At 37.3% G+C, this 25,258-nt stretch overlaps 1 long non-coding RNA gene across 1 annotated transcript in view; it reads left to right on the top strand.

Annotated features, from left to right (window-relative positions):
• The first annotated feature begins 3,170 nt into the window (after positions 1 to 3,170).
• LOC138986403 (uncharacterized) overlaps positions 3,171 to 25,258 on the top strand; it is a 61,529-nt gene continuing 39,441 nt past the window's right edge. The window contains exons 1-3 of the long non-coding RNA XR_011463253.1: positions 3,171 to 3,817; positions 4,008 to 4,041; positions 6,772 to 6,865. This is a non-coding gene — a long non-coding RNA (uncharacterized lncRNA). The remainder of the gene's footprint in view (positions 3,818 to 4,007; positions 4,042 to 6,771; positions 6,866 to 25,258) is intronic.

Genomic DNA, 25,258 nt, shown 5'->3' with positions numbered 1-25,258 from the left:
TCTGGACTTTCTATCTTGTTCCATTGGTTTATAATTCTGTGTTTGTGCCACTACCATACTGTCTTGATGACTGTAGCTTTGTAGTATAATCTGAGGTCATGAAGGTTGATTTCCCCCAGCTCCATTCTTCTTTCTCAAGACTGCTTTGCCTATTTGGGGTCTTCTGTGTTTCCATATGAATAGTGAAACTAAAACAAATATATATATATATTTTTTTAGTTCTGTCAAAAATGTCATTGGTAATTCGATAGGGATCACATTGAATTTGCAGATTGCATTTGGTAGTATACTCATTTTCACAATACTGATTCTTCCTACCCAGGAACATGGAATATCCCTCCATCTGTTTTCTTTTGTCTTTTTAGGGAAGTTTATTCCTACAGATTTAATTCTTTTGTTGCAATGGTGACTGGGATTGATCCCTTCATTTCTCTTTCTGATTTTCCATTTTTGGTATGTAGAAAAGCAAGTGATTTCTCTGTATTGATTCTCTGCAAGTGATTGTCTGTATCCTGAAACTTTGCTAAATTCACTGATTAGCTCTAGTAATTTTCTGGTGGTGTCTTTAGGGTTTTCTATGTAGAGCATCATGTCATCTGCAAACAGTGAGAGCTTTACTTTTCTGATCTGTATTCCTTTTATTTACTTTTCTTCTCTGATTGCTATAGCTAGGACTTCCATAACTATGTTGAATAATAGTGGTGAAAGTGGATACCCTTGTCTTGTTCCTGATCTTAGGGGGAATGCTTTCAGTTTTTCACTGTTGAGAATAATGTTTGCTTTGCTGCTGCTGCTGCTGCTGCTAAGTCGCTTCAGTTGTGTCCAACTCTGTGCGACCCCATAGATGGCAGCCCACCAGGCTCCCCCATCCCTGGGATTCTCCAGACAAGAACACTGGAGTGGGTTGCCATTTCCTTCTCCAATGGATGAAAGTGAAAAGTGAAAGTGAAGTTGCTCAGTCGTGTCTGACTCTTAGCAACCCCATGGACTGCAGCCTACCAGGCTCCTCCGTCCATGGGATTTTCCAGGCAAGAGTACTGGAGTGGGGTGCCATTGCCTTCTCCAATGTTTGCTTTAGGCTTATCATATATGGCCTTTTCTGTGTTGAGGTAGGTTTATTCTATGCCGATTTTTTGGAAGAGTTTTAATCATAAATGGGTGCTGAATTTTGTCAAAGGATTTTTCTGCATCTGTTGAGATTGTCATATGATTTTTATCTTTCGATTTGTTAACATGGTGTGTCACATTGATTAATTTTCATATATTGAAGAATCCTTGCGTACCCAGAATAAACACAACTTGATCATGCAGTATGAATTTTTTCTGTTTGCTGAAATTTTGTTGAGGATTTTTGCATCTATATTCATGAGTTATATTGACCTACTGTGGTTTTCTTTTTTGTGTTGTCCTTGTCTGGTTTTGGTATCAGGGTGATGGTGGCCTCATGGAATGAGTTTGGAAGTGCTCCTTCCTCTGCAATTTTTTGAAAGGGTTTTGAAGGATAGACATTAACTCTTCTCTAAATATTTGATAGAATTCTCCTGTGAAAGCATCTTGTCCTGGGCTTTTGTTTTTTGGGAGATTTTTTATTACAACTTTAATATCAATGCTTGTAATCAGGTTGTTCATAATTTCTATTTATTCCTGACTCAGTCTTGGAAGATTGAACTTTTCTAAGAATCTGTCCATTTCATCCAGGTCATCTATTTGATTGCCATATAGTTGTTCAAAATAGTCTCTTATAATCCTTTGTATTTCTGCATTGTGTGTTGTAACCTCTATTTTTTCATTTCTAATTTTCATTTGATTCTTCTCTCTTTTTTTCTTGATGAGTCTGACTAAAGGTTTGTCAATTTTATCTTCTCAAAGAACCAGCTTTTCGTTTTATTAATCTTTAATATCGCTTCTCTCATTTCTTTTTCATTAATTTCTGCTCATATCTTTATGAGTTCTTTCCTTCTACTAATTTTGGGGTTTTTTGTTCTTCGTTTTCCAGTTGCCTTAGGTGTAAAATTAGGTTGTCAATTAGATGTTTTTCTTGTTTCTTGAGGTAGGATTGTATTGCAATAAACTTCCCTCTTACAACTGCTTTTGCTGCATCCCATAGGTTTTGAGTTGTCGTGTTCTCATTGTCATTTGTTTCTAGAAATTTTTGATTTCCCTTTTGACTTCTTCAGGAACCTGTTGGTTATTTAGAAATGCATTGTTTAATCTCCACGTGTTTCTTACAGGTTTTTCTTGTAATTGATGTCTAGTCTTATAGCATTGTGTTTGGAGAAGATCCTTGGTATGATTTCAACTTTCTTAAATTTACTGAGGGTTGACTTGTGACTCAAGATGTGGTCTATCCTGGAGGATGTTTCATGTGCACTTGAGAAGAAGGTGTATTCTTCTGCATTTGGCTGGAATGTCCTCAAGATATCAATGAGATCCATCTCATCTAATGTATTATTTAAGACTTATATTTCCTTATTAAATTTTCTGTTTCTGTTTTCTATTAAATGATCTGTCCATTGGTGCAAGTGGGGTGTTAAAGTCTCCTACTATGATTGTGTTACTGTCAGTTTCTCCTTTTATGTCTGTTAGTGTTTGTGCTATGTATTGAGGTGCTCCTGTGTTGGGTGCATAAATATTTATAATTGTTATGTCTTTCTAATGGATTGATCCCTTGATCATTATGTAGTGTCCTTCCTTATCTCTTGTAATCTTTATTTTAACATCTTTCTTGTCTGATATGAGGATTGCTACTTTAGCTTTCTTTTGCTTCCCATTTGCCTGGAATATATTTTCCCATCCTTTTACTTTCAGTCTATATGTGTCTTGAGGTCTGAAGTGGGTTTCTTGTAGACTGCATATATATGGGTCTTGTTTTTGGATCCATTCAGCCAGTCTGTGTCTTTGCTTGGAGCATTTAATCTATTTACATTTTAAGTAATTATTGATATGTATGTTCCTATTGCCATTTTCTTAATTTTGGGGGGTTGATCTTGTAGATCTTTTTTCTTCTTATATTTCTTGACTATATAAGTCCGTTTAACATTTATTGTAAAGCTGGCTTGATGGTACTGAATTATCTTTACTTTTGCTTGTCTGAAAAGCTTTTTATTTCTCCATCAGTTTTCAATGAGATCCTTGCCAGGTAAAGTAATCTTGGTTGTAGATTTTTCCCTTTCAGTACTTTAACTATATCCTGCCATTCCCTTTTGGCCTGCAGAGTCTGCTGAAAGAACAGCTGTTAAATGTATGGGGGTTCCCTTGTGTGTTACTTGTTGGTTTTCCCTTGCTGCTTTTAATATTTTCTTTGTGTTTAGTCTTTGTTAGTTTGATTAGTATGTGTCTTGTCGAGTTTCTCCTTGGGTTTTTACTGTATGAGATTCTTTGCACATCTTAGATTTTTTGACTATTTACTTTTCCACGTTGGGGAAATTTTCAACTATAATCTCTTCAAAATTTTTCTCATACCCTTTCTTTTTCTCTTCTTCTGGGACCCCTATAATTCGAATGTTGGTGTGTTTGATATTGTCCCAGGGATCTCTGAGACTAGCCTCAGTTCTTTTCATTCTTTTTACTTTAATCTGGTCTTCAGCAGTTATTTCCACCATTTTATCTTCCAGCTCACTGATTCTTTCTTTGGCTTCATATATTCTGCTATTGATTCCTTCCACAGTATTTTTAATTTCAGTAATTGTGTTGTTTGTCTCTGTATGTTTGTTCTTTAATTCTTCTAGTTCTTTGTTAATTGATTCTTGCATTTTCTCCATTTTGTTTTCAAGGTTTTTGATCATCTTTACTATCATCATTCTGAATTATTTCCCAGGTAGTTTGCCTATTTCTTCTTCATTTATTTGGACTTCTGTGTTTCTAGCTTGTTCCTTCATTTGTGTAGTATCGCTTTGCCTTTTCATTATTACTTTTTTTTTTTTTTTTTTACTTACTGTGTTTGAGGTCTCCTTTTCCCAGGCTTCAAGGTTGAATTCTTTCTTCCTTTTCATTTCTTCCCTTCTAAGGTTGGTCCAGTGGTTTGTGTAAGCTTCATATAGGGTGAGATTTATGCTGAGTATTTTTTGTTGTTTTTGTTTTTGTTTTTTTTCTTCTGATGGGCAAGGCTGAGTGAGGTGGTAATGCTGCCTGCTGATCATTGGATTTATATATTTGTTTTGTTTATTGTTTAGATGAGGCATCCTGCCCAGGGTGCTACTGGTGGTTGAGTGATGCTGGGTCTTGTATTCAAGTGGTTTCCTTTGTGTGAGTTCTCACTATTTGATAGTCCCAGGGTTAGTTCTCTGATAGAATAGGGTCTTGGAGTCAGTGTTCCCACTCCAAAGTCTCAGGACTTGATTTCTGGTCAGGAACAAAGATTCCACAAGTGGTTTCTTATGGCATTAAGTGATATTGAAACAAATATCCAAAAATAAGAAAACAAAGATGAACCCCAGACAAATGGCAGTTGCAAAATCAGGCATATAATTAAAGTAATGGAATATACACTTATACATATACACCCATAAGGAAAGTCAAAACAGTCCAACAAAAATAAAGTACAGTAGATTGACCCTACACACAAAGGAAATCAAAAATTATATTTACCAGTTAAAAACAAAACTAACCAAAGCACAACTGGAAAACAAAACTAACAAATATGTTAAGAGGAAAGGAAAAAAGAAAAGAAAGAAGGAATAGATATGTAAAATTAAGTAGAGGTAGATGAAGAAGATTTATATACATTAACGATTAACTCAAGGGGCAAAGACCAATAGGAAAGGCAAACAAAGGAATAAATGTAGAAAAATATAATAGGTTAAAAAATTAAAATTGAAATTATAAGAAAGAGAAAAAAAAAAAAAAAAGAAGAAAGAAAAAAGGAAAAAAAACTCCACAGAACTGCAAAATCCCAATGTAGAGGTTTATAACAATAATAAAAAGTGTGACTGAATATACACAAATACATATGCACCTGTAAGGAAAATCAAAACAGTCCAACAAAAGTAAAGTACAATAGATTGACCTGGTAAACAAAGGAAACCAAAAATTATTTCTACCAGTTAAGAACAAAACTAACTAAAGCACAAACTGGAAAACAAAACTAAAGCAAGATGCCAATTGGGGAATAAAGCAATGAAAATAAAACTAACAAATATGCTAAGAGGAAAGGAAAGAAAGAAAAGAAAAAAAGAATACATATGCAAAGTTAAATAGAGGTATATAAAGCAGATTTATATACATTAAAGATTAACTGCAAGGGGAAAAGTACAGTAGGAAATGCAATTAGGAATAAATGTAAAAATGATAGTAGACTTAAAAAATTAAATACTAAAATTAAAAACAGAGTAAAAAAAAAAAAAATAGGAAAAACTTCACAGAACTGCAAAAGCCCAATGTAGAAGCAGAGGTTTATAACAACAATAAATAATGTGACTGAGGGAAAAAAAAAGCTCAAAACCTTAATTAGATTTCATAGTGCCAATAAAATTGACAACTACAATGGGGGGAGGGGCAGGGAGAGGGGAAGAAAAAAGAAAAACAAAATCTAACAGAATCTACAGAGCAAGTGAAAACATAAGACTACTAAGTTTTTCTTGAGTCACTGCTGTCAGAGTCCTTTCCCTCGCTGGGAGTCACAGTACACCTCACGTTGCTAGGATGCACTCCAGCACTCTACTGATCTCTAGACCTGCTGTGGGGGCAGCTCAGATTCTAATCTGGTCCTACTCCTGTGTGTTCTTCCTTCAATGTCCACAGCTATCAGAACTAGTGCGTTTTCTTTTGTGGGGGCTCTCAATATCTTTTTATATATTCCATAGACACAGAGTCTGCCTAGTTGATCATGTGGATTTAATCTGCAGCTTGTACAGCTGGTGGGAAGGTTTTGGGTCTTCTTCCTTTGCCACACTACCCCTGGGTTTCAATTGTGGTTTTATTTTCACCTCTGCATGAAGGTTGTCCACTGGGGTTTGCTCCTAGGGCTGCCCTCGAGGACTTGGGTTTGCTCCTGTGTGGGCCATGTGTGGAGGTGAGGCAGCTGCTTGGGTCACAGGGGTTCTGGCAGCACCAGGTACTCAGAGGAGTTGGTGGTTAGGCAGCAGGAAATATAGTGCTCTGGAAGGATATGGCAACTAGTATTGGCCAATATGCTCCAGTATTCTTGACTGGAGAGCCCCCCTGACAGAGTAGCCTGGCAGGCCACAGTCTATAGGGTCACAAGGAGTTGGACACAACCGAAGCTACCCTGAACACATAGCCTCAAGGCTATTTTTGCCTGTGGCAGCTCTGCCCCAGTGAGAGCTGAGCATGTACATGGCACAACTGCTTGGCTTGCAGGGACCCTGATGGTGGCAAGTTTGCAGGGACATGAACTGCCTCTGCTGGAGGAGTTATGGCCCTATCAGAGTCTTTTTTCAAGCCTCTTATAGCTGGTGATCAGAAGGGCTCTTTGGCCAGTCTTTCTCCATAGCCCTGCCTGTTCAGGAACTTAAAGGGCTCCCTTGCCTGGAGTCCGTCTCTGTTGTTTGGTGCATCAGGCACTTAAAGTGGCACCCTGGTTTGGGTCCTATTCTGTAGTTCAGTGCTTCAGGTGTTTGATGGGCCAGCCTCTCTATTGTTAAGCTGCCTGATGCGATGCTGGCATGTGGGGTGAAAGGTTATGGTGATGGCTCCACCCCGTATGCATGACTCAGCTGTACTGCCTTGCTTTGATGACTGGCTGGCTTTGTTCTACAGGCATTTCCCACCAAAATCTCCTCCCTCACACCCTTTCTATCTGTCTCTCTGCAGTCAACAGCAGCCCTTGCCCTGGGATTGCTCCACAATCCCTAAACTCCAGCTCCCAGCCACTGCATCTTTCAGGGGACCTGCATCCCTGTCCAAGGTATGTATGACTGAGTCAAGTACTGTCTGATTCTCATTCCATTTAGGCTGCCACAGATCAGCTGTTTCACTCTTACCCTTAAATGTTTCTCCTCTGACTCAGACAATTTCCCTCATATGGGGATGGGACCCCTGCTTCAGTTCACCCACCTGCTGAGGGCAAGTCCAGTCCTACTAATATTCCTGTTTTTTTTCCCCTAGTTCCTTCCTCTTAATGAGTTTTGCTTGGTTCTATATATTCTTTTCCACTGGTCAGGTCCTCCTGTCTGCTCTCAGCTGGTATTCTGCATGCACTTCTGTGTCTGAAGGTGTATTCCTGATGTATCCGTGGAGAGAGATGTATTCCACGTCCACCTGCACCTACACCATCTTGTTCTCTTGCTCTTGCCACATTTCTTTTTATCAAAAGACTTCAAGAAAGTAAAAATGGAAGAGAAGCATTCTATTAAATGGAATTTGACAGTTTTCTACATTGTGAAATGATCACAACAAGTCTAGTTTTATCTGTCACCATACAAAGTTATTACAATATTATTGACCATATTCCCTATGCTGTGCATTACACCCCCAGCCTTGTAGCTGGAAATTTGTATCTTTTAATACCCTCACCCTTTTCGCCTGCCTCCCCGCACCTCCCCTCTGACAACCACCAGTTTGTTTTCTATATCTATAGTAGGCATTGGATAGTTCTTTTTATTACTAAATCTGTGTACCAAATCTACTGAATATTATAAAGACTCGCTGCTTAGGATCTTGTTTGCAAAATGGTTCTTGTTGTCCTTCATCTTAGATTCTTTTGGGGTAAAAAATTCCTCAAAGATAAAATGTTACCTGAATTTATACAAATCTTTAAAGATTCTTCCCAGAAACAGAAATGAAAATTTAAACAACAAAAAAAGATAAGTTTTCTCTACAGTCAAATGTTTAGGCTTTTCTTCAGTGTCTTTGGTCTCTAACATCTGTATAAAAGCTTAATGGTGATTTTTCAATGCCCAGTATTTTCCAGTTACAGTTAGCCATATGAAACCTTCAAATACATGTTATTGCAGCATAAGTCATCTATCAAATACTATCTACATTTCAGAATTTTCATGAAGATAAGAAGTGAAGAGAAAAGCTTGCCAAATTTAGGTTTGCCTGTTGAAATGCCAAAATGTGATCAAATTAGATGCTATTAATTATTTTACATCTTTGGTGTTTTACTGTTTGGTGCTTTCAACTCTTTCTACAACAAAAGTTTAGAAAGTATTTTAACCTAAATGTAAATCTGATAATTCATTTTTTATTGATTATTCTTTGCAAGATTGATACATTCTTGATTCAATAAAAATTCAGATAACCTATAGGTTATCTGTTTTGAAACTGCATTATATATTTTAATCATTCCTTGCTTTAATTTTTAAGTTACTATATATTGAATCATAACTGGTTCTATGAAGCATTTTATTTGTAAAATTTATTATTTTTTATATATTTTTAAAATGTTTTAAATTTAAATTTATTTAAATTGGAGGCTAATTACAATATTGTATTGATTTTGTCGTACATCACCATGAATCCACCACAGGTGTACACGTGTTCTCCTTCCTGAACCCTGCTACCACCTCCCTCCCTGTACCATCCCTCTGGGTCATCCCAGTGCACCAGCCCCAAGCATCCTGTATCCTGCATCGAACCTGGACTGGCAATTCATTTCTTATATGATATTATACATGTTTCAATGCCATTCTCCAAAATCATCCCACCCTCTCCCTCTCCCACATAGTCCAAAAGACTGTTCTATACATCTGTGTCTCTTTTGCTATCTCACATACAGGGTTATCGTTAGTGTCTTTCTAAATTCCATATATATGTGTTAGTATACTGTATTGATGTTTTTCTTTCTGGCTTACTTCACTCTGTATAATAGGCTCCAGTTTCATCCACCTCATTAGAACTGATTCAAATGTATTCTTTTTAATGGCTGAGTAATACTCCATTGTGTATATGTACCACAGCTTTCTTATCCATTCGTCTGCTGATGGACATCTAGGTTGCTTCCATGTCCTGGCTATTATAAACAGTGCTGTGATGAACATTGGGCTACATGTGTCTCTTTCAATTCTGGTTTCCTCGGTGTGTATGCCCAGCAGTGGGATTGCTGGATCATAAGGCAGTTCTATTTACAGTTTTTTAAGGAATCTCCAAACTGTTCTCCATAGTGGCTGTACTAGTTTGCATTACCACCAACACTGTAAGAGGGTTCCCTTTTCTCCACACCTGTCCAGCATTTATTGCTTGTGGATTTTTGGATCGCAGCCATTCTGACTGGCGTGAAATGGTACATCATTGTGGTTTTGATTTGCATTTCTCTGATAATGAGTGATGTTGAGCATATTTTCATGTGTTTGTTAGCCATCTGTATGTCTTTGGAGAAATGTCTGTTTAGTTCTTTGGCCCATTTTCTGATTGGGTCATTTATTTTTCTGGAATTGAGCTGCAGGACTTGCTTGTATATTTTTGAGATTAGTTGTTTGTCAGTTGCTTCATTTGCTATTCTTTTCTCCCATTCTGAAGGCTGTCTTTTCACCTTCTTATAGTTTCCTTTGTTGTGCAGAAGCTTTTAATTTTAATTAGGTCCCATTTGTTTATTTTTGCTTTTATTTCCAATATTCTGGGAAGTGGGTCATAGAGGATCCTGCTGTGATTTATGTCAGAGAGCGTTTTGCCTATGTTCTCCTCTAGGAGTTTTATGGTTTCTGGTCTTATGTTTAGATATTTAAACCCTTTTGAGTTTATTTTTGTGTATGGTGTTAGAAAGTGTTCTAGTTTCATTCTTTTACAAGTGGTTGACCAGTTTTCACAGCACCACTTGTTAAAGAGATTGTCTTTTCTCCATTGTATATTCTTCCCTACTTTGTCAAAGATAAGGTGTCCATAGGTGCAGGGATTTATCTCTGGGCTTTCTATTTTGTTCCATTGATCTATATTTCTGTCTTTGTGCCAGTACCATACTGTCTTGATGACTGTGGCTTTGTAGTAGAGCCTGAAGTCAGGCAGGTTGATTCCTCCAGTTCCATTCTTCTTTCTCAAGATAGCTTTGGCTATTTGAGGTTTTTTGTATTTCCATACAAATTGTGAAATTCTTTGTTGTAGCTCTGTGAAAAATACCATTGGTAGCTTGATAGGGATTGCACTGAATCTATAGATTGCTTTGAATTGTATACTCATTTTCACTATATTGATTCTTCTGATCCATGAACATGATATATTTCTCCATCTATTAGTGTCCTCTTTGATTTCTTTCACCAGTGTTTTATAGTTTTCTGTATATAGGTCTTTAGTTTCTTTAGGTAGATATATTCCTAAGTATTTTATGCTTTTCGTTGCAATGGTGAATGGAATTGTTTCCTTAATTTCTCTTTCTATTTTCTCATTATTAGTGTATAGGAATGCAAGGGAATTCTGTGTGTTGATTTTTTATCCTGCAACTTTACTATATTCATTGATTAGCTCTAGTAATTTTCTGGTGGAGTCTTTAGGGTTTTCTATGTAGAGGATCATGTCATCTGCAAACAGTGAGAGTTTTACTTCTTCTTTTCCAATTGGGATTCTTTTATTTCTTTTTCTGCTCTGATTGCTGTGGCCAAAACTTCCAAAACTATGTTGAATAGTAGTGGTGAAAGTGGGCACCCTTGTCTTGTTCCTGACTTTAGGGGAAAAGCTTTCAATTTTTCACCATTGAGGATAATGTTTGCTGTGGGTTTGTCATATATAGCTTTTAGTATGTTGAGGTATGTTCCTTCTATTCCTGCTTTTTTTAGACTTTTTATCATAAATGGATGTTGAATTTTGTCAAAGGCTTTCTCTGCATCTACTGAGATAATCATATGGCTTTTATTTTTCAATTTGTTAATGTGGTGTATTACATTGACTGATTTGCGGATATCGAAGAATCCTTGCATCCCTGGGATAAAGCCCACTTGGTCATGGTGTATGATCTTTTTAATGTGCTGTTGGATTCTGATTGCTAGAATTTTGCTAAGGATTTTTGCATCTATGTTCATCAGTGATATTGGCCTGTAGTTTTCTTTTTTGTGGCATCTTTGTCAGGTTTTGCTATTAGGGTGATGGTGGCCTCATAGAATGAGTTTAGAAGTTCACCTTCCTCTGCAATTTTCTGGAAGAGTTTGAGTAGGATAGGTGTTAGCTGTTCTCTAAATTTTTGGTAGAATTCAGCTGTGAAACCGTCTGGACTTGTGCTTTTGTTTGCTGGAAGATTTCTGATTACAGTTTCAATTTCTGTGCTTGTGATGAGTCTCTTAAGATTCTATTTCTTCCTGGTTCAGTTTTGGAAAGTTGTACTTTTCTAAGAATTTGTCCATTTCTTCCAAGTTGTCCATTTTATTGGCATATAATTGCTGATAATAGTCTCTTATGATCCTTTGTATTGTGTGTTGTCTGTGTGATCTCTCCATTTACATTTCTAATTTTATTGATTTGACTTTTCTCCCTTTGTTTCTTGATGAGTCTGGATAATGTTTTATCAATTTTATTTATCCTTTCAAAGAATCAGTTTTTGACTTTGTTGAATTTTGCTATGGTCTCTTTTCTTTTGCATTTATTTCTGCCCTAATTTTTAAGATTTCTTTTCTTCTACTAACCCTGGGGTTCTTCACTTCTTCCTTTTCTAGTTGCTTTAGGTGTAGAGTTAGGTTATTTATTTGACTTTTTTCTTGTTTCTTGAGGTATGCCTGTATTGCTATGAACTTTCCCCTTAGCACAGCTTTTTACAGTGTCCCACAGGTTCTGGGTTGTTGTGTTTTCATTTTCATTCGTTTGTATGCATATTTTGATTTCTTTTTTGGTTTCTTCTGTGATTTGTTGGTTATTCAGCAGCGTGTTGTTCAGCCTCCATATGTTGGAATTTTTAATAGTTTTTCTCTTGTAACTGAGATCTAATCTTACTGCATTGTGGTCAGAAAAGATGCTTGGAATGATTTCTATTTTTTTGAAATTACCAAGGCTAGATTTATGGCCCAGGATGTGATCTATCCTGGAGAAGGTTCCGTGTGCACTTGAGAAAAAGTTGAAATTCATTGTTTTGGGGTGAAATGTCCTATAGATATCAATTAGGTCTAACTGGTCTATTGTATCATTTAAAGCTTGTGTTTCCTTGTTAAGTTTCTGTTTAGTTGATCTATCCATAGGTGTGAGTTGGGTATTAAAGTCTCCCACTATTATGGTGTTATTGTTAATTTCCCCTTTCATACTTGTTAGTATTTGTCTTACATATTGCAGTGCTCCTATGTTGGTTGCATATATATTTATAATTGTTATATCTTCTTCTTGGATTGATCCTTTGATCATTATGTAGTCTCCATCTTTGTCTCTTTTCACAGCCTTTGTTTTAAAGTCTATTTTATCTGATATGAGTATTGCTACTCCAGCTTTCTTTTGGTCTTTATTTGCATGGAATATCTTTTTCCATCCCTTCACTTTCAGTCTGTATGTGTCCCCTATTTTGAGGTGGGTCTCTTGTAGACAACATATATAGGGGTCTTGTTTTTGTATCCATTCAGTCACTCTTTGTCTTTTCAATGGGACATTCAACCCATTTACATTTAAGATAATTATTGATAAGTTTGATCCTGTTGCCATTTACTTTATTTTGCTTTCGAGTTTATACACCCTTTTTGTATTTCCTGTCTAGAGCATATCCTTTAGCATTTGTTGCAGAGCTGGTTTGGTGATGCTGGATTCTCTTGGCTTTTGCTTGTCTGTAAAGCTTTTGATTTCTCCTTCATATTTGAATGATATCCTTGCTGGGTACAGTAATCTGGGCTGTAGGTTATTTTCTTTCCTCACATTAAGTATGTCCTTCCATTCCCTTCTGGCCTGAAGAGTTTCTATTGAAAGATCAGCTGTTATCCTTATGGGAATCCCCTTTTGTGTTATTTGTTGTTTTTCCCTTGTTGCTTTTAATATTTGTTCTTTGTGTTTGATCTTTGTTAATTTGATTAATATGTGTCTTGGGGTGTTTTGCCTTGGGTTTATACTGCTTGGGACTCTCTGGGTTTCTTCAACTTGGGTGATTATTTCCTTCCCCATTTTAGGGAAGTTTTCAACTATTATCTCCTCAAGTATTTTCTCATGGTCTTTCTTTTTGTTTTCTTCTTCTGGGACCCTTATGATTCGAATGTTGGGGCGTTTAATATTGTCCTGGTGGTCCCTGAGATTGTCCTCATTTCTTTAAATTCGTTTTTCTTTTTTCCTCACTGATTCATTTATTTCTACCATTCTAATCTTCTACTTCACTAATCCTATCTTCTGCCTCCGTTATACTACTATTTATTGCCTCCAGAGTGTTTTTGATCCCATTTATTGCATTATTCATTATATATTGACTCTTTTTTATTTCTTCTAGGTCCTTGTTAAACCTTTCTTGCACTTCTCAATCCTTGTGTCCAGGCTATTTATCTGTGATTCAATTTTGATTTCAATATTTTGGATCATTTTAACTATCATTATTCAGAATTCTTTATCAGGTAGATTCCCTATCTCTTCCTCTTTTGTTTGATTTGGTGGACATTTATCCTGTTCCTTTACCTGCTGGGTATTCCTCTGTCTCTTCATCTTGTTTATATTGCTGAGTTTGGCTTGGCCTTTCTGTATTCTGGCAGTTTGTGGAGTTCTCTTTATTATGGAATTTCCTCACTGTGGGTGGGGTTGTACGGGTGGCTTGTCAAGGTTTCCTGGTTTGGGAAGCTTGTGTCAGTGTTCTGGTGGGTGGAGCTGTATTTCTTCTTTCTGGAGTGCAATGAAGTGTCCAGTAATGAGTTATGAGATGTCAACATGTTTGGAGTAACTTTGGGCAGCCTGTATTTTGAAGCTCAGGGCTATGGTCCTTTGTTGGTGGAGAATTTGCATGGTATGTCTTGCTCTAGAACTTGTTGGCCCTTGGGTGGTGCTTGGTTTCAGTGTAGGTATGGACCTGTTTGATGAGCTCCTGTCGATTAATGTTCCCTGGAGCCAGGAGTTCTCTGGTGTTCTCAGGATTTGGACTTAAGCCTCCTGCTTCTGGTTTTCAGTCTTATTTTTACAGTAGCCTCAAGACTTCTCCATCGATTCAGCACCATTGATAAAACATCTAGGTTAAAGATGAAAAGTTTCTCCATGGTGAGGGATACCCAGAGAGGCTCACAGAGTTACATGGAGAAGAGAAGAGGGAGGAAGGAGTTAGAGGTGACCCGTTGAGATGAGGTGGAATCAAAAGAGGAGAGAGCAAGCTAGCCAGTAATCACTTCCTTATGTGCGCTGCACAGTCTGGACCACTCAGAGATGTTCATGGAGTTATACAGAGAAGAGAAGAGGGAGGTAGGAGACAGAGGTGGCCAGGAGGATAACGGAGGAAATCAAAAGGAGAGAGACAGATCCAGCCAGTAATCAGTTCCCTAAGTGTTCTCCACCGTCTGGAACACACAAAGAGATTCACAGAGTTGGGTAGAGAGGAGAAGGGGGAGGGAGGAGATTGAGGCACCCTGGTGGAGAAAAAGGAGAGTGCAAAGTGGGAGAGAGCCGTCAAGCCAGTAATCTCGCTCCCAAGTAAAAATGGGTACTGAAGATTGGGTTCTTAAAGGTACAAAATTGATAACAAATACCAAAAAACAAAGATTAAAAATCTAGAGTAGAGGTTGGATTTTCAAATGTACAATATTAAAGAAAAGAAAATAAAAAGTCACAAAAAATAATATATATATATATATGTGTGTATGTGTATATATATATATATATATATATATATATATATGAAGTTTGCTTTAAAAAATAGGGTCTTTTTTTTTTTGCAAAAGTAATAGTAGGTTATAAAAATGAAAATTAAAGGAGTAATAGAGGACATAAAATTAAATTAATAATAAAAAAAAAGAATGATCATAAAAATAGTAAAAATATATCTAGGACTTTCTCTGGTGTTGTTTGTGGGCAGTGTGGGGTCAGTTCATTTTTGGATAATTCCTTGGTCTGGCTTATATTTCTCAAGACCTGTAGGCCCCTTCCTATATAGTCAGTACTAACTACAGGGTTTTAATCTATTGCACATGTCACTTCCAAGGCGGTTCCCTCTGTTTTAGCTTCTTCTGTTTGCTGGTCTCTTCACTGTCTGAATTCTGCCCTGACACAAGGGGGTGGGGGTGGTGGACACTTTTTTAGACTCACTTGTTCAGTTGTGCTTTGGGGAGGGAGGGACGCTGCAAACAGATAACACTGGCCTGTGCTCACAGTGTCTCAGCCACACTGGGCCTGCCCCCGCTCACAGCACATGTGCCCTCCCCACCCACACTGCTCAGGCTCTAGGTTGCTCCTCCAGGAACTGTCTGAGGCCTGCCCTGGGTTGTATGCACTTCCCAAGTCTAAGCCGCTCAGGTTCAGGCACTCAGGTAGTCCTCAGAGGTGCAGACTGGGTTGGGCTTGCGTTTTGTTCCCTTCTCAGGTCCAAGAAGCTCAGGTGATGAGGTGTTTGGCGAGCGAGGTCACAGTGATTTATCGCCTCCCCTGTCCCTGCCACTCAGTTTTCTGGGTGTACAACCGGCGCACCTTCTCAGGCAGATGTTGACTGTCCAGAACCCCAAGAAGTCTTAGGAAAGAAGCCTCCTTGGAATTTGGTAGATAATGTCTCTCTGGGGTTGTGACTGCCCCCTTCTGGCTCTGCCTTCCTGTCACTGGAGGGGGATGGTCTGCAGCTGACTAGCTCTGTACAGTCCTTTGTTCTGTGAGTGGGCCTGGCGGTGTCTTAGGTTAGGGCTTTTCGCATGATAGCTATCCCACAGTCTGGTTTGCTAGCCCAAGTTAGTTCCCTCAGATTGCCCTCGGGGCATTCAGACCTGGTCCTTACTTTAAGCAATGCAGCCCGCGCCTCCCTGCCCAGCCCCCACTTGCTAGCAGTGGGCGCAGGCGTCTGCGCTGCTTCTCCACAGGGGGAGTTACCGTTGGGCACGTAATCTGTGGGTTTTAATTATTCATTTATTTTTCCTCCCAGTTATGTTGCCCTCTGTGGGTCCAAGGCTTGCCACAGACTCGGCAGTGAGAGAGTTTCCTGGTGTTTGGAAACTACTCTCTTTTTAAGACTCCCTTCCTGGGATGGGGCTCCATCCCTATCTCTTTGTCTCTCTCTCTCTTTTTTTTTTTCTTTTATATTTTTTCCTACCTCCTTTTGAAGACAATGGGCTGCTTTTCTGGGTGCCTGATGTCCTCTGCCAGCATTCAGAAGTTGTTTTGTGGAATTTATTCAGCGTTTAAATGTTCTTTTGATGAATTTGTGGGGGATAAAGTGGTCTCCCTGTCCTATTCCTCCGCCATCTTAGGACCGTCCCCTCTATTTTTTTTTATATTTTAAATGAAACATTACATACATTACAAATAGATCATAATAAATGTATAGCTACTTGAATTTTCACAGAGTGGATACATCCCGGTAACTACTACCCGGATCAAGAGCTAGCATACTATCAGAATCTAAAATTCCCTCATGCCCTTTTCCAGTTATTATTCTGAACCAAAAAATATTATCTTGACTTCTAAAACCACAAATTAATGCTTTTTTTAAATTATTATTATAGAGATAAAATTCACACAACATAAAAATCACTATTTTAACCATTTAAAGTGTACCATTCAATGGTTTTTAGTACATTCACAGTGTCATAGAACTATCATGGCTATTTCCAGAATATTTCATCATTTAAAAAGAAACCCCATACCTATTTAGCACTTATCCCTCATTCCTCCCATCCACTAGAAACTACTAATTTACTTTCTATATCTATGGATTTGGCTATTCTTCATATTACATATGAATGGAATTATGCAATATGTGGCCTATTATGTCTGGATTATTTTGCTTAATATAATACTATATTTGATGTTCATCTATGTTATAGGATGTATCAGTACTTCATTCACTTTATAGCTGAATAATGTTCCATTGTATGGGTATACCACATTTTGTTTATTTATTAATTAGTTAATGGATATTTGAATTGTATCCACTTCAGGGCTATTATGACTAATGCTGCTATGGACATTTGTGTACAGGTTTTTGTTTGAATATACTAAAATCATAGATTGCTTTGTCCTTCAGTCGTGTCTGACTGTGACCCCATGGACTGTAGCCCCCCAGGCTCCTATATCCATGGGATTTTCCAGGCAAGAATACTGGAGTGGGCTACCATTTCCTCTTCCAGGGGATCTTCCAGACCCAGGGATTGAACTCGTGTCTCCTGTGCCTCCTGCATTGCAGGCAGATTCTTTACCCACTGGGCTACTTGGGAATTTGTTTTTGCTTATTTTTAAGCTTTATAGTATGTATTCCTTTTGTCTCTGAATAGTAAGTCAAAATAAGTGAAATATTACTCAGCAGTTTGTAAGGTTCAGCCACACTTCCGCATGTAGAAATAGTTCATTTTTCCTTGTACAGAGTTCTATTGTATGCCTATATCATAATTACTCGTATTCTGTTTATGGGCATTAATGTTTTTAGGTTTGGGCAAGTATTAATTAAGGACATATATTCATTCCTATGAGTTATAGGAGTGCAGCTTGATATGTCTAGTTTTAGTAACTACTCTCAAACAGTTTTCAAAGGTTCTTTTACTAATGTACACTCCTTCTTAGCAGTTATGAAAGGTCTAGTTATTTCTCAGACTCACCATGACCTGTTAATGTTTGACTTTTTCATTCAGCCATTTTAGAGGGTATTTACTGGAATAGCATTTTAGTTTTAATTTACATTTCTCAACTAAAATCAGGAATTGTTGCATAGATAATTTTAGAATAAATCTTAAGCTTATTTTTAAAATTTAGACGTAACTAACAACTTATTTGAAATCTGCTTTATAGTGAATTTTTTTGAAGTTTCTGTGTTTGATGGAAATAGAATACCAAAGAAGTGCATATTATGTACCTTTGGTAATTAATAAAAACCACAGTGTAAATTGACATAATGACTTTAAAACTGTATCTCTATATATTATTGCTGCTATTAATTCATATTGATAAAAAATTTAAATATAAATTATTGGACAAATATGGAGATCAAATTGAATTTGGCTTTGGTTTTAAATGTACTTCTCAAATTAGGAGAAAAACAGCAATTCTATATAGAATGGTTGAAATATGCACATGGGTCACATATGTTTCTACGTGATGGAAATGTTTCCATGTTAGTATACAGCACATAGTTTGCCTAAAATATTCCATGCCATCTGTAGATGAAAGCCCCTAAAAATACAGCAAGGTAGAAACCAAAACAGTCATAAATTATAAGATGTGGAACATTTTCAGATGTCAACTTAAAAGCACAACCTAAAAGTTGAGAATTATGCTTTATTCAGTGACCTCACTGAGGATTATAGCCCAGGATACAACTGCTCAGATATTTCTGAGAAGCTGTTCCGAAGAGTTCCAGGAGGAGTCAGAATATACAGGATATTTTCCTGAAAAACAAACAAACATGTAGACAAAGATCAGAAGATTAGTGCTAATCAGAGAAAACAGATACACCTCAAGTTAATGACTTTAGTGCCTATTTATCTATGGTAAGATGGGAGAGTCTGGGATCATTGAAAATATTCCTTTCATATGCATCCTTACTATCTAAGGCCATCATGAATTCCTCTCAGATCACACCTTGGAGGATGATTGCAGTGGCTGATGGCTTAATGACAGGCAACATTTATTGTTTACCAGAATGACAGACAGCATTCTTTGTTTAGTGAAAGAACAGCAAAACATTCTTTGTTTAGTGAAAAGCAACACTTTTTTGGCCCACAGAACCTCTTCTTGGTCATAAATTCAACCAAGGTTTGAGGCATTTCCAGACCAATTTTCCCCACAACACTAGGAAGTCTCATCCTAGATTAGGTGAGGCTTCTCTTGATAGACACAATGTGCTAATTTTTAAATTAGTCCATACTGATAACCTAAAATTCTCTGGGTTGCCTGTTTTACTAGTCTATTATGATCCAGAAACTGTTTTCCCTTGTTGCTTCTTCCCATATCTACAGTTGCACTATTATAATTATTCTGTGTAGAGTTTTATACATACATGCATATATATATGTATGTATACATGATTGACTACTTCAAGATGTTTCAGTTCAGTTCAGTTCAGTCACTTAGTCGTGTCCGACTCTTTGAGACCCCATGAATCGCAGCACGCCAGGCCTCCTGTCCAACACCAACTCCCGGAGTTCACTCAGACTCACCTCCATTGAGTCAGTGATGCCATCCAGCCATCTCATCCTCTGTCATCCCCTTCTCCTCCTGTCCCCAATCCCTCCCAAATATGTTTAGCCATCAGTAATTTTGTTGGAAGCCTGGTCACACACTGGGTAATACAGGAGATAATAATCCTATAAAATATACAGGATATAAGGAATACAGCTGGTAACATTAATAAAGCCATAGTACATCAGAGAGAGACACAAAGCATAAATAATTTGAAAACAAGAGACAGCAAACTAAAACAATTATTTATATAACTAGTTGTAATCTGGTCACAATAAACCATTAAGTCCACAAAGGAGCCAGCTGCAGAAACCAAATTATTGAGGGATCAGGTCAAGAGAGAAAGGTAAATGTTTCATCTTCAATTACAAAGTATATGTTATCAACTTGTTGTAGGTTATAGTGTAAAAGAGAAGTTTTTCTGGGAAACAAAGATGAACAAACAGTATATTTCAGGAAAAAAACAAAACAAAACAAACATTCAGTCCCATGGTGGCTCAGACAGTGAAGAGTCTGCCTGCAATGCAGGAGACCCAGGTTATCTCCTTTGGTCCAGAATATCCCCTGGAGAAGGGAATGGCAACCCACTCCAGTATTCTTGCCTGGAAAATTCCATGGCCATAGGAGCCTGGTGGGTTCCACGTAGTCACAAAGAGTCAGACATGACTGAGCGACTAACACTTCAGTCCCATGTAATTAATTCCTGTTCACCTGAATGAAGTTATTAGGTTTTCCATTAGAGCTTTATGATTTCTTACCCAGTTTAGTGGTATTATCTGAAAGTTATCAGACATTTATATTTGTCAAAATTCTTTTTTATGAATCTCTTTGAAGATATTCATTTTATAAAAGCATCAGAGTAAAATAATGATTATCTATAAATTAAAACATTTAAAATGCTGTGGCTAAAGATCTGATTATAATGAAATTGACAAGAAATTTGATTATTTCTGTAACATAACATTTTAAGGTACTAATAACTGAAAATATTATACCTGAAAATATTATACATTTATATTTATATGTATATTTATAACTGAAAATATTATACATTTCAGATTTGTGTGTGTGTGCACTCAGTGGCTCAGTAGTGTCCAACTCTTTGTGACCCCATGGACTGTAGCCTACCAGGTTCCTCTGTCCATGGAATTTTCCAGGCAAGAATATTGGAGTGGGTTGTCTTTTCCTCATCCAGGGTATCTTCCCAACCCAGGGATCAAAACTGCATTTCTTGCATCTCCTGCATTGCCAGGCTGATTCTTTACCACTAGCAACACCTGGGCAAATACTTAGATTTTAGGAGTTTCATATAACTTTTGGAGTATGTGTATTAATGATACCCATAGAATATAACCTAAGAAGTTTTTATCACCATTTATATGACAATGTTTCCCATATAATTTAACATATCCAAGCCTAATTAGTTTCTCTTTGTGTAGTTTCAGGGGCCGTTTGATGCATGCAGAAGTTGGCTGGAGGTCAAAAGACTTCATTAAATTTTGATTTAGGAAATTATATGAATAAATATCAAAAGGTTTAGAACACTGAGAATTTTATATTTGGGAAATTTGTCAAAGATAAATATTTTAAAGCACTTGGTCAAATAGGATCATGAGTCCCTGTGAAACAATACAGTACTTATTCATTCAATCAAAGTAACAATAAAATATTTTTAAGGTACTTGCAGATCATTTAGAAAGAAAAACTCATAATCTCTTATTAAATGTAGATTAACATTCCAAGAATACTGTTCTCATAACAGAGAAAACCAAACTCTGATCCTGTACCAGCCTACCCTCAATAACAAAATTCATTTACCTAATTAAATTCAATCCAATCCCAGCTTGATGTTGCACAAAACTTTTCTCAAAATTCCCCTTTACAAATCTCCCGTAACTTTCTATATCTGTATTCATTCATCTCTTATTTTCTTTCCCATCCAGAAAACAAGCTTTAAGACAAAGTCACTTTCCTTTAACAAAATGCATTTCCATTCTTTATACCTAGACAGCATATTAAAAAGCAGAGATATCACTTTGGCAACAAAGTTACATATAGTCAAAGCTATGGTTTTTCCAGTAGTCATGTATGGATGTGAGAGTTGGACCATAAAGAAGGCTGAATGCCAAAGAATTGATGCTTTTGAACTGTGGTGTTGGAGAAGACTCTTGAGAGTCCCTTGGACTGCAAGGAGATCAAGCCAGTCAATCCTAAAGGAAATCAACCTGGAATATTCATTGGAAGGACTGATGCTGAAGCTGAAACTCTTATACTTTGGCCTCCCGATGCAAAGAGCTGATTCGTTAGAAAAGACCCTGATGCTGGGAAGGATAGAAGGCAGGAGTAGAAGGGGACAACAGAGCATGAGATGGTTGGATGGTATCAGCGACTCAATGGACATGAGTTTGAGCAAGCTCCGGAACTTGGTGTTGGACAGGGAAGCCTGGTGTGCTGCAGTCCATGGGGTTGCATAATCAGATACGACTGAGCAACTGAACAACAAATACCTTCTTTTGCTAAAAATATACATCCTACATTCCTTGAACACTTAAATGTTTTCCTTATTATCCCAGTAGCTTAATAATGTATTTTACAATTTGAATTCTTAAAAACCTTGACCTCTAATGAAAACTGATTAGCAATAATTGTGAACTCTTGGTCATATCAGCATTTCCTGATAGGCAAACATATGAATATTCCACAACCTCTAAAACATATATCTTCTCATAGTCCATTTTTTTTTTCTCTCAATGCGTGGCAAAACATGTTCGTTAAATCCTAAAATCTTTAGTTTCCCTCTTGTAAGGAGACAAAAGTAAGTAAATATAGGCCTAATTAGCAGTAAGTGATCCAGCACCTTATCTTATTGGAAATGAACTGATATTTAACAAATTCCATAATTTAGCTTAGCAAAACTGTAAAGTTTCAATTACCAAAAATCTTGAGAAACTATTTTAAATAGATGTACCCAAAACATAATTATTCCTAAAGAGTTCACGTGAAAACTATCTCTGCTGCTGCTGCTGCTGCTAAGTCGCTTCAGTCGTGTCCGACTCTGTGCGACCCCATAGACAGCAGCCCACCAGGCTCCCCTGTCCCTGGGATTCTCCAGGCAAGAACACTGGAGTGGGTTGCTATTTCCTTCTCCAATGCATGAAAGTGAAAAGTGAAAGTGAAGTCACTCAGTTGTGTCCGACCCTCAGCGACCCCATGGACTGCAGCCCACCAGGCTCCTCCATCCATGGGATTTTCCAGGCAAGAGTACTGGAGTGGGGTGCCATTGCCTTCTCCAGAAAACTATCTCACTTAACCTTTATTTCATAACTTAAGAAAATATCATCATACCAAGTTGATTTTCCTTGCTGACAAAGTCTACAAGACAAATAGCATAAACTTATTGACCTTCAGTAAACCTAGTTACAATAAAAAAGTCTGTTTGATAAAGCAAATAGCTTAAATTAGCTTTAGTACCAGATATTAATGTTGAGTATTTCCTAGATCATGTGAACCTGGAATTAATTCTTGCCAGTTTTCTTTGTATTTAGAAATATTTTATTTGTCAGGTCTTAAAATCAATAGAAAGAGCTTTTTTATAAATTTAATTTTGATACTATCCAGAGGTAGACATATGTTGTATGTATAATGTATATAAAACATATAAACAGACAACACTAAATATCTCAGCTTTATTTTAACATCTAGTTATGAATCAGGTATTATACATTTACTAGTTTATAGGTAGCAGTTGGGAAAATTAAATTTATTTCCTTAGATTGATTAAGGCATTACTAATTGAGGACAAAGCTTCAAGATTTTTATCTGTCCTTGATAAATCTTTAAGGAAGCTGTGAATCAGATTTTGGGTTTCCAGCACTTTTCCAGCACTTTCAATGTTAAAATCCTTTCCCCTTTAGTCACCTTTGATTTCAGGTTTTACCTGATTGAGCTAATTAGGCTCTGCCTCAGGTCAATATATTGGAGAAGGAAATGGCAACCCACTCCAGTGTTCTTGCTTGGAGAATCCCAGGAATGGAGGAGCCTGGTGGATTGCTGTCTATGGGGTCACACAGAGTCAGACACAACTGAAGCGACTTAGCAGCAGCAGCAGCAGCAGCAACAGCAGGTCAATATGGGTTGTACTTTCATTTCTAGTTTGTAGAAGTTTGTAAGACACAAACATTTGCTTTCAACTCTACAATGACCTTGTCTGCTACTTGAATGACATAAAAAGGTGGAATTGTCTAGCTAAATATTTTTTCATTTGCTTTGTTAAATCAGTGAGAAGATTTCCAACAAAACTGGAAATCAAGGGGTTTTTGTATTACTTTTAATTAATTTACTTTTTTTTTTTTAATTGAAGGGCAATTGCTTTACAGTCCTGTGTGGTTTCTGTCATAAAACAACACGAATCAGTCATAATTCTCTTCTCTTTCTTTCTCTCTCTCTCTCTCTCTCTATATATATATATATATATACAATTTTTTAAAATTTTATTTTTAATTGGAAGATAATTACTTTACAATATTCTGATGGCTTCTGTCATACATCAACATGAACCAGCCATAGGTATACATTCTTAAACTTCCCTCCTACCTCCCTCTTCATCCTAACCCTCTAGGTTATCACAGAATAACAACTTTGGGTTCCCTACATCATACAGCAAATTCCCACCAACTATCTGTTTTACATATGGTAATATATATGTTTGAATACTACTCTCTCAAGTCATCCCACCTTCTCCTTGCCCCAATCTGGCAATAAGTCTGTTCTTTATTTCTGTGTCTCCTTTGCTGTCCCGCAAATAGGAAAATCAGTATCATCTTTCTAGATTCCATGCTGCTAAGTCACTTCAGTCATGTCCGATTCTGTGCAACCCCTTAGATGGCAGCCCACCAGGCTCCCCCGTCCCTGGGATTCTTTAGGCAAGAACACAGGGGTAGGTTACCATTTCCTTCTCCAATGCATGAAAGTGAAAAGTGAAAATGAAGTCACTCAGTCATGTCTGACCCTCAGCAACCCCATGGACTGCAGCCTTCCAGGCTCCTCCATCCATGGGATTTTCCAGGCAAGAGTACCGGAGGGGTGCTGTTGCCTTCTCCATCTAGATTCCATATATATGAGTTAATATGTGATATTTATCTTTCTCTTTCTGACTTAATTCACTATGTATAATAGGCTCTAGGTTCATCCACCTCATTAGAACTGATGCAAATGCATTTTTTAGAGCTAAGTAATATTCCATTTTGCCAAGAAAATGCACTGGTCATACCAAACACCCTCTTCCAACAACACAAGAGAAGACTCTACACATGGACATCACCAGAAGGCCAACACCAAAATCAGATTGATTATATTCTTTGCAGCCAAAGATGGAGAAGCTCTATACAGTCAGCAAAAACAAGACCAGGAGCTGACTGTGGCTCAGATCATGAACTCTTTATTGCCAAATTCAGACTTAAATTGAAGAAAGTAGGGAAAACCACTAGACCATTCAGGTATGACCTAAATCAAACCCTTATGATTATACAGTGGAAGTGAGAAATAGATTTAAGGGCCTAGATCTGATAGATAGAGTCCGTGATGAACTATGGAATGAGGTTCGTGACATTGTACAGCAGACAGGGATCAAGACCATCCCCATGGAAAAGAAATGCAAAAAAGCAAAATGGCTGTCTGAGGAGGCCTTACAAATAGCTGTGAAAAGAAGAGAAGTGAAAAGCAAAGGAGAAAAGGAAAGATACAAGCATCTGAATGCAGAGTTCCAAAGAATAGCAAGAAGAGATAAGAAAGCCTTCTTCAGCGATCAATCAAAGAAATAGAGGAAAACAACAGAATGGGAAAGACTAGAGATCTCTTCAAGAAAATTAGAGATACCAAGGGAACATTTCATGCAAAGATGGGCTCGATAAAGGACAGAAATGGTATGGACCTAACAAACAGAAGCAGAAGGTATTAAGAAGAGGTGGCAAGAATACACAGAAGAACTGTACAAAAAAGATCTTCATGACCCAGATAATCACGATGATGTGATTACTCATCTAGAGGCACATATCCTGGAATGTGAAGTCAAGTGGGCCTTAGAAAGCATCACTACAAACAAAGCTAGTGGAGGTGATGGAATTCCAGTTGA

Source organism: Bos mutus, chromosome X (genome assembly GCF_027580195.1).
Source record: "Bos mutus isolate GX-2022 chromosome X, NWIPB_WYAK_1.1, whole genome shotgun sequence".
Classification (NCBI taxonomy): domain Eukaryota; kingdom Metazoa; phylum Chordata; class Mammalia; order Artiodactyla; family Bovidae; genus Bos; species Bos mutus.
The sequence above is the reverse complement of the archived record's forward strand: the minus strand, read 5'-3'. Positions and strand labels throughout refer to the sequence as shown.